Consider the following 10,030-nt stretch of genomic DNA (forward strand, 5'->3'; position numbering starts at 1 on the left):
TTCTATTTCTAAATAAATGAAAATAACTAGCGAAATTGAAGGAGACAACTAACAGCTTCAAATGTTGGAGTTTAATCAATTAACAAAAGTAACTAGGGTTTACGTGTTCCCCACAGGTTCATAACTTGCTAATTCTAACTATAACAATCCTTTCCTAGTATCTTGCATGCAAAGTGATAAGTTATGTATTTCTAAATCCTTGGTCCGGCATCTAGAAAATTTCACTCCGCACCTTGGTCCGGCTACGTGTGTTGCTATACTAACCCTTATCTTTACCTCATATTAAGCATCGTATTCGATATTTGACTAAGTTATTACCTCGTACCAATCAATATTAGCCTATTAGATAGGATACACTAAATCTATGTTGATAATTCTTTTCCTATTATCTACCTCCTTGGTCCGGCAAGTAGCATTAAGGCGAGTTCTAACGTTGGCCATCCGTTAAAAAGACTTCCACGCGAAAGAATTATCAATACATGCAAGACACTATTCTAGAATTGTTATTTTAATTAGGTTTTACATTATTATTCACCTATGGTTCCCACAACCCTAGTTATGGAGTTTAGTTACCCATAGTCATAATCACAATATTCAAATATATGATATAAGAATTCATGCACTTACTTCAATGAGAAAGAGTAAAATCCGAAAGTTCACTTGATTGATCCACAAAATTCACCAACGATCAATTACAAGAGTCTAAAATATTCTAGAGTCTACCAAAGAGTCTAAAAAATAATCAAGGGTCTAACCTCAAAAATGATGTTTTTCGAACTATTTATAAAAAATAAAAACCTAATTAAATAAGGACTCTATTTGCTAGAAATTTGTCAAAACGCGGCTGGATCGACGGACCTCGCGACATATCGTCGTGGTCACGACGGACCGTCATGAATTCCGTCGTCCCATACTTGTGCAATTTCTTCTGCTGCTCTCTTCATTACCCTCGACGGCAGGTATGACGGATCGTCACAGGCACAACGGTCCGTCGAGGGTCTCCGTTTCAAAACACTTGAACTCTTGGAATTTGGGTACTAGGACTACTTCTCTGATCTTCATAACGAACCAGCAGGAAGGACCGTCATGGCTACGACGGTTCGTCACGCACTCCATAACCCCACAGTTGGTCAGACTTCCCCATCTTCCTTCAGCAGCTGCACTACGGTGCCACCTACGGACCGTCACGGGCACGATGAACCGTCACAAGCTCCGTTGGTGGTACTTTTCTGTATTTCTCGCTCAAAAACCTCCGCATTCATCTTTTAGACAGATTTCCTGCAAATAAAGAGAAACTTACATAAAAATTAGTACAAAAAGGCTTTTGAACCCACTAAACTTAAGGAAAAAACATTAAAAATACTGTGAAACCACGGTATATCAACACCCTCAACTTAAATTCGTTGTTTGTCCTCAAGCGACGCACTATGACTCAATACAAAATCTTTGTACAATAGTATCCATGTTTTATCCTTCGCAATCATTTGGCTATCAATCCCGATCAATTTCATCATATTCATGCATGCTATCACTATTAGGCTTGAATTATGTGGAATCAGACCATGACACAGACTCACCATGCACTAACACCTATCCTCTTCAATTCCTCACCGAGGTGCTAATATTTCTGGTATTGCAACTAGTGTCCTCACTTCAAAACAAAATCCTCATTTTTCACACAATGATTTCAGTTTGAGTTTAAGGATTAATTTTCAACACTCACTCTCAGAACAAATTCACACTCATTCATACATATTGCCATAAGCTTGCCCTTATTTTCACTGCTTTAAGTTCGCTATACAACTCTTAGGATCACGATAGGACTTTTTTAGCTCGTAACATAGGCTCAGGGTCAGTTAGGGTATATTTAGGTATAATTTAGTGACTTTTTGTCCTCCTTGACATATCGGCTAAACATACCACTTTTTATCATTTAATCTCGCCCAGTTTCTCATATTCTTTCACCTTGCTATTTTCCCTTCTTTCTTCGTTTGTGTAAGTGACTCTCTTCTTTTATTGCTTGTATTTCTTGTATTTTTTTTATTATTATTATTTATTTTTGTTTCAACTGATTCTTGAGTCACTTTACTTTTGTTCTTTCTCTCTCTTTGTTCTTTCAACCCCACTTTCCAGAGCATTCCTTATAATAGCCACCCTCAACTCATGACTTTTCCACGAGTCAAAGTACACAATACCCAAAGTTGGGTAAAGGACATAAAAAGGGTTTTTACTGCATTAGCCACCCTCAACCTATCTCTTGGCATAAGCTGAGGTGCACATGTCCAAGGAGGGACCAGGGCCAACACATTATTCTCAGAAAAGATCAGTTAGGGTGAAAAAGAAAGGTCTAGTTTAAGCTCAAATCATTTGGATCAAAGAAGGATTAATTTCATTTGGTTTTCTTTTATTTAGGCTAAAAATGGGCTATATTGAACAAGGGCCTATGATCCTTTCCTAATTGTCTATTACAACTTACTTTTAGCAGGACTAACCAGGCAAGTTCTAGCTCAGTACAAATAGTGGACTATTCAAATATTCCTCACACTCACTTGACATCTCATTACTCTACCAGATTATCAGACACCTAGTTCAAATTTTAGACTTAGGGTCATGCAGTGGTTTACCTCTATGTCATGCTTAGAGCCGCATATTTATCAATTACTATGCCTAGTCATGCATCATTTTCATTTTATAAAGATATCATTTTAGCCATCATGCTTCAGAATTAAACTATGTACACAAGATATAGACATGCCGGTTCAACAGAAAAAATAATCAGTCTCTTGGGGAAAAAGAACACAGGCAAGAAAACCCCAAAAGAGGATAGTGAATCGGGCTACTCATACTTCACCCTATCACTCACTTTCCATTTACCCCACCCCAACAAAAAGACATGCAATTGTCCCCAATGCATAAAAAAAATTAAAATACTAGAGTGGTAGGTGAAGCAAACCTGGGGCGCAAAGCGCCGACGATCTACAAGCTGGTGGGTCCGGTTCCTCGGAACCCACTACCTCTGTAATCTGGACACTCTCAGTAGTGTCCTCAGCATCAACAACACTATCAGCAGTGCCTCCCGCTATCTCCATATTTCTGGAGCTAGACGCCCCAACAGCTAACTCTACTGCTCTCATCTGACGCGCCTCGCAGCCTCCATCTCACGACGCTCCTTCTTTCGTGCTTGAGCCTCATCCTCCTCTCGACCCCTACGCCTCTTGGCATGCTCTAGAGGGGGAGGTGGTGGAATCTCAGAAGTGGCGAATAAAGCCGCCATCACTGTGTTTTCAGCAGGCTCTGCAGAAGGGGACTCAGACTCAGGCACCCTAGCCTCTAAGATCATGTCGATGTCTGTGCGAAGACTGTCGACCGCACCATGAAGGATCGACACATCCACCTGAGGGGCTGGTCGGGCTAACACCTGCAACTCAAAAGCGTCCAAGCGCTGATGAACCTCAATGATCTTCCGCTCTGTCTGCTGGACCATTCTCCGCTCCAAGCGCTCTTCTGCCTCAGCAATAGACCTATGCATCCAAGGCTGGATGTGATGCAGAAGTGTAGCCATCTGTGCCTCTAATTTCTGGACCCTAGCAAGCGGGACCAGAGCGGGGAAAGGGACTGAGGGAGAGGAGCTCGGGGCAGTGCTACTACCCGGGATAGACTCGACCGGGGTAGTGTGAGTGGAAGCCGCCTGCGTAGCCGTGTGGGCCTGTGCTACCGTATCAGCCAGATTGTCACCAAGTGGAGGCAACTCTGGACGGGGCCCTCTGCGTGGAGCCAACTCATTGGCCTCATCCCTGATGAGGCCAATATCAACAGTGCCCAGCGGGGTCTTGAGCTGATCAACGTGCCATATAGGCACATTTGCGGACCTGCATAGAGAAAATATCATGCACGGGAAAGGGTAAGTAGTTGTGACCTTAAAAGCCCTCTCGTGCATGACCGCCTGTAGAAGCAAGGCAAAATCCACCTCAAACCCGGCTATCATCGCCGCCATCAGTACTGCTCGATCCCATGTGACTATATTATCAGCGGCTGTGGGGGAAAGGCAGTGGCGGACAATCAACCACAAAAACTTCGTCGTGAAGGTCAGGTTAGCCTTCTTGATGGCTCCCTTTGGCTCGGTCACCCAGTCAGCACCCTCTCCATCAACAGACAAGTGTAGGGCCATCCACCTCTTGGTGGTCTCTCTCAGCGATGACTCACGCAGGAATTGACCATCTTTGACAATCTGCCACCGGTAGTCAAACTCGGCGGTGAGAGGGGTCCGGTTGGCATCAATATTCTCGTCGTATAGATACCGGCAGATGGCAGGCAGGGAGATATCAACCTGAATGCCACGTACTCGGACCTGCTCCAATGGGGCCTGTTTGGCAGGGGCAGCCCGCCTATCAATATGTGATATGAGAGTAGCCACGTAAGATGCATAGAACTCTCTGACCAACTCATTACTATAACGTCCCAACGGACGCGCTGTCCACTCCAGTCGATGTCTGGTGAAGAGATTGTGGATCTCTGGCATCATCGGAAGACTTCCCATAGAGACCCGCCGCTCCAATGTAAGTGTCCGTGTCATGACTTATTTGTCATTCAGGAACTTTGCGTCGGAATAGACTTGATACTGCCCGTCGACACACCACCGGTTGGACTGGTCGGTAACCGGGGTGAGAACACGAGTTGGTGAACCAGGTGTGGATTCCGAACTGTCAGCCTCATCAGACGACGCAGACTGTGTAGCGGTGGCGGGTGTGGGAACCTCAGCAGATCCGGAGGCTTCCTCCGACCACGAAACTCCTAAGGAGGCAGACACTCCTTTTTCATTAGTAGCTGACCCAGAAGGTGTGCCAGTCAGTGTGCGCTCCTCATCAGACTGGGAGGCAGTGACTACGCCGGGCTCCACCTTTTTGGGTGTGGCTCTGGCAGCACGTGCAGCTCGGGATGGGGTGGAAGTGCGTGGGGGCACGTACTCGGGGTCACTTTCATCGTCAGAGCCAATGACCAGGCGGGCAGACGGGGCGACAGACTTCGATCGCCTGCGTGCGTAGACTCGATCTTGTTTTGGTGCCATAATAGATAGTACCTGTAAAGAATCATTATTAGTACTAGAAGAAGCACACAAGACAAGCAAAACGACACAAAATAAATAAAAGAGTTAAGATGTAATGACTTTTCTATAGTAACAGTGAAACACGACGGACTAGGTGACGGCTCGTCGTGAGTACGACGGACCGTCATGGGGTCCGTCATGTCTTACTTAAACTATGTTTCTGTGGAGAACCCTGAAGGAAAGTCTCTGACAAGTATGACGGTATATGCAGGACGGACCGTTGTGACTATGACGGTCCGTCGTCGATGTCCGTCGTGGGACACTTTGCAAAAAAATGGAGACCCTTAGGAGAGGGGTCTCAGACCGTCATGACGGTTATGCAGGACGGACCATCGTGGGTATGACGATCCGTTGTAGGTGTCCGTCAGAGGATACTTGGAAAAGTATGGAGACCCTTAGGAGAGGGGTCTCTGACCGTCATAACGGTTATGCAGGACGGACCGTCGAGGGTATGATGGTCCATCGTAGATGTCCGTTGGAAGACACTTAGAAAAAGTGAGAGACCCTGAGGAATAGGGTCTCTGACCGTCATAACGGTTCTGCAGCACGGACCGTCGTGGGAATGACGATCCGTCGCATGTGTTCGTTGGAGGACACTTAGAAAAAGTGAGAGACCCTTAGGAACAAGGTCTCTAACAACCAGAACGATTGTGCAGGATGGACCGTCGTGGGAACGACGGTCCGTCGCATGTGTCCGTTGGTGGACACTTGGAGAAAATTGGTCAGTGGGGTGTTAGGGCTGCTGGAACGGACCCAATGACGGTCCGTCGTGGGTACGACAGTTCGTCGTCGGGGTCTCGTTCTGTCATTCAGTGACAGAACTGGGGATGCCCCATTCATCCCCTATGACCCAAATGGAATTGTTAGTGTTTTAATAAATTTATCTAACCCAACTACCTAGTCAACTAGCAATGCTAAAGCAACTATTTCTAGAGTTTTAACACGAAAATTTTGAGGATTCTCAACCTAGGTCAGACAGAATTTTATTAAATAATGAATCCATCAAGAAGAACTAGGCTAATACTAATTGATAAAAAAAAATGCAATGTAAATGAGTAGAAATTAGAGACACATACCTGAGAATTTGAGAAAAATAAGAGAGGAAGGTACTTGGTGATCAAGTAGAGACCCACAGCAACAACTCCGACTAGTAGATAGTGATATTTTAGGAATTGGGGAATTTGGGGAAAATGATCGGTTGTAAGAGAGGGGGGTTATGATCTTTGGAAGTTGAAAAGGGAGGGAAATGGGAGGAAGAGGGAAGGAATGGGGTGAAATGAAGGGGGTGGGGTTTTTAAATGTTAAGAATTTTTAAAAACCCCAGTCGGGTCGGGGTAGGTACGCTTCATTAATGACGCGACGAGTCCCCGACGAAGGTCCGTCGCATGTGCGACGGTCCATCATTGGTTCCGTCGCGTGTGCCCTAGTTTTGAAAGAAACAGAAAGACGTACCTGGCACGACGGATTCATGCGACAATCCGTCGCGGTTGTTACGGGCCATCGATGTATCTGTCAGTCACTGCTGCAGAGTTATTTTCTACAGAATTTCCTGGTGATGTGCCTGCAAATTTAAAACCCATTAGTAGAAAATGCTACCATTAATAAAAAGAAAAAAAAAACTATAAGTATTGGGTTGCCTCCCAACAAGCGCCTGATTTAACGTCGTGACACGACTGAGGACACTTGATTGCTCAACCTCCATCAAGATGGTATGCCTCTATCACTTCATTACCGATGCACTATGCCCAAAATAGAGTTTTATTCGTTGTCCATTCACCTTAAACCGCACTCCATCCTTGGTTTCTAACTCAACTGCTCCATGAGGGAATACTTGAGTAATTAAGTAAGGGCCAGTCCGTTTGGACTTGAGCTTGCCCGGAAGCAAACGCAACCTTGAACTGTCTAAAAGCACCAAATCCCCAACCATAAACTCTCGTTTTTCACTTTTTAGGTCATTATCCTTTTTCATCATTTCTTTATAGGATATAGCAGATACCGATTGGAGCTCACCACTCTGCCTCATGGACCTACAAATGTTGAAGGTCGCTTCTTCATTGTTCAACCAAAAATTCATCTGCCCCTTTTTCATATCAACTAAGGCTCTACTCGTAGCAAGGAATGGCCTCCCAAGAATAATAGACACTTCAAAATCGACTTCACAATCAAGAATAACAAAATCTGCCGGAAATATGAACGACTCCACTTTTACTAGCACATCGTGGAGTATCCCTATAGGCCTTTTCACTGTTCGATCAGCCATCAGTAGCCGCATTGCAGTGGGCTTTGGGTCACCCAAACCCAACTTCTTGTAAATCGAGAGGGGCATGAGATTTATGCTTGCCCCCAGATCACATAATGCTTTCGCAAAATATAATGACCCAACTGTACAAGGAATAGTGAACGCACCCGGATCTTCTTTCTTTTGTACGAGAGATCTTGTAGCAATAACACTACAATGTTGCATTCTATCATCATCCTCAAAAGTGACCGATCTTTTCTTTCTAACCAGATCTTTCATAAACTTGGTATAACCGAGCATTTGTTCTAGAGCTTCTACCAAAGGGACATTGATAGAAAGCTGCCTCAACATTGTTATAAAATGCCGATATCTACCATCCTTGATCTTTTTCACTAATCTCTGAGGAAAGGGGGGGGTCTAGGCATGGGAATTACCTTTATAGGGACTTCTGCATCTTTTCCACTGGTATCGTCTGCTTCACCACTACCCTCTACCACCTTATCATAATCCTTTCTCACCTTTTCCTCATTAGACGACATAGGTGGGTCAATGGTTTGCTTACCACCCCGAGTAGTGATTGTCGTACAATGTGCATTTTTTTCCAGATTTTGGACAGTGTTGCTAGGAAGAGTGCCCGGTTGCCGTGTGTTCACAGTCGCAGATAATTGGGCCATTTGCAACTCGATCTGCTTAATCGATATTGCATGTGTATCGACTTTTTTCCAATACCCGCTAAATCACTCCCTAACTCTTTAATGTGCTCATCACTAGCATCGAACCTCCTCATCATTTTGTGCAACATATCCTCAACTCGCGTCATACTATCTCCACCATCCCTAGGAGTAACTTCACGATTTTGAGGAGGGACATAGGGCCCATTCCTATCATTTCTGTTACCGTAGTTACCCTGTTGAAGTTGTTGTCGCGGTTGTAGTTTCCATCTCGGACATAATAACCCTCACAGTTATAGTTACCATAGATCCGACCTTGGTTCCCTTGACCTTGGTGTCAATTATCCTGATTTGAGCCTTGGGCACTCGGTCGGAAACCCCCCGTCTGCTCATTTACTGCATAGGAATCCTCTGCATAATAGCATTCATAATTAGGTGGTGGTGGTTTAGACAAGTAGTTAACTGCATTTATCTTTTCTGCACCCCCAGTGATATGTTTTAATACCAACCCAAGCTCAGTTCTCATCTGTGCCATCTCTTCACGGATCTCATCTGTGGTTGGGTTGTGAGTGGATTGCACTGCGAAGGTGTTTCTCCCAGTATCTGACTTCCTAGTACTCCAAGCTTTATTGTTCCGGGAGATTTTCTCTAACTTTTCAGCAATCTCAGCATAAGGATACTCCTCATAACAATCACCCGCTATAGTATCCAAAACCGCTTTATTATTATCATCCTGTCCCCGATAGAAGTATTCCTTCAGTAACTCATCATCTATGCGGTGATTGGGTACGCTTCTAAAAAACGAGGTGAATCTATCCCAAGAACTACTAACTGACTCTCCTGGTAGTGCCACAAAGTTGTTCACTCTGTCTTTGTGGTTTAGTTTCTTGGAGACCGGGTAGTAGCGTGCTAAGAAAACGTCCCTTAGTTGGTTCCAAGTGAAAATTGAGTTGTAAGGGAGCTCAGTGAACCATATAGCAGCCTCTCCCGTCTGTGAGAGAGGAAACACTCTTAGCCCTATTACATCCAAGTCCAAGTCAGGCCTCCCTACACAGCTTTTACACACTGCCCTAACCTTAGCTATATGGGCATGTGGATCCTTAAAAGGTAGCCCTGAAAACAAACCTCTGGCAGTGACCATTTGCATCAGGACTAGTTACCACAAAAGTGTGGCCTGGTGGTAGAGGGGGCAAGACAAGTGGCCCATCGGAGTCTACTATATTGTCATAGCCTCTGTAGTATTCTTGGGGCCGTAGAGCGGGATTTTGTCCCATCTGTTGGTGTTCACTCGGAGCATTGGGTAACAACTGACCATGAATGTCAATCGGAGCTGGGATGTTCTAGTTTGGATCATCATTAATTCCCAAGTTTCGATTCATGTTGCGTAGTGTACGCTCTAATTCGTGATCGTAGGGAAACAAGGGTTCTCTTCCTCTCCGTGTATTTGGCATACAAGGAACATGGTTCTGCAAGAATCAAAAACAATAAAACAAAGTAAAATCAAGAAAATATCAACTAAACTATAGTAATAAGTTAAAGTTAATCTAAAAGCTACTTTCCCCGGCAACGGCGCCAAAATTTGCTATGCTCAAACTTACTTCTCAAATAAGAAGTAAAGCGGTCGTGTCAAGTAAATAACCCAACTAATGAGGTTGGGATCGTTCCCACGAGGAAAATAGTTTAGACTTAACTTCAATCTATTATTACTATTGTTCAGTCAATTACTTCCTTGGAAAGCTAAAATGATAAAAGGGGGGTTTCTATTTCTAAATAAATGAAAATAACTAGCGAAATTGAAGGAGACAACTAACAGCTTCAAATGTTGGAGTTTAATCAATTAACAAAAGTAACTAGAGTTTACGTGTTTCCCACAGGTTCATAACTTGATAATTCTAACTATAACAATCCTTTCCTAGTATGTTGCATGCAAAGTGATAAGTTATGTATTTCTAAATCCTTGGTCCGGCATCTAGAAAATTTCACTCCGCACCTTGGTCCGGCTACGTGTGTTGCTAT

Source organism: Solanum pennellii, chromosome 2, assembly GCF_001406875.1.
Source record: "Solanum pennellii chromosome 2, SPENNV200".
NCBI lineage: Eukaryota > Viridiplantae > Streptophyta > Magnoliopsida > Solanales > Solanaceae > Solanum > Solanum pennellii.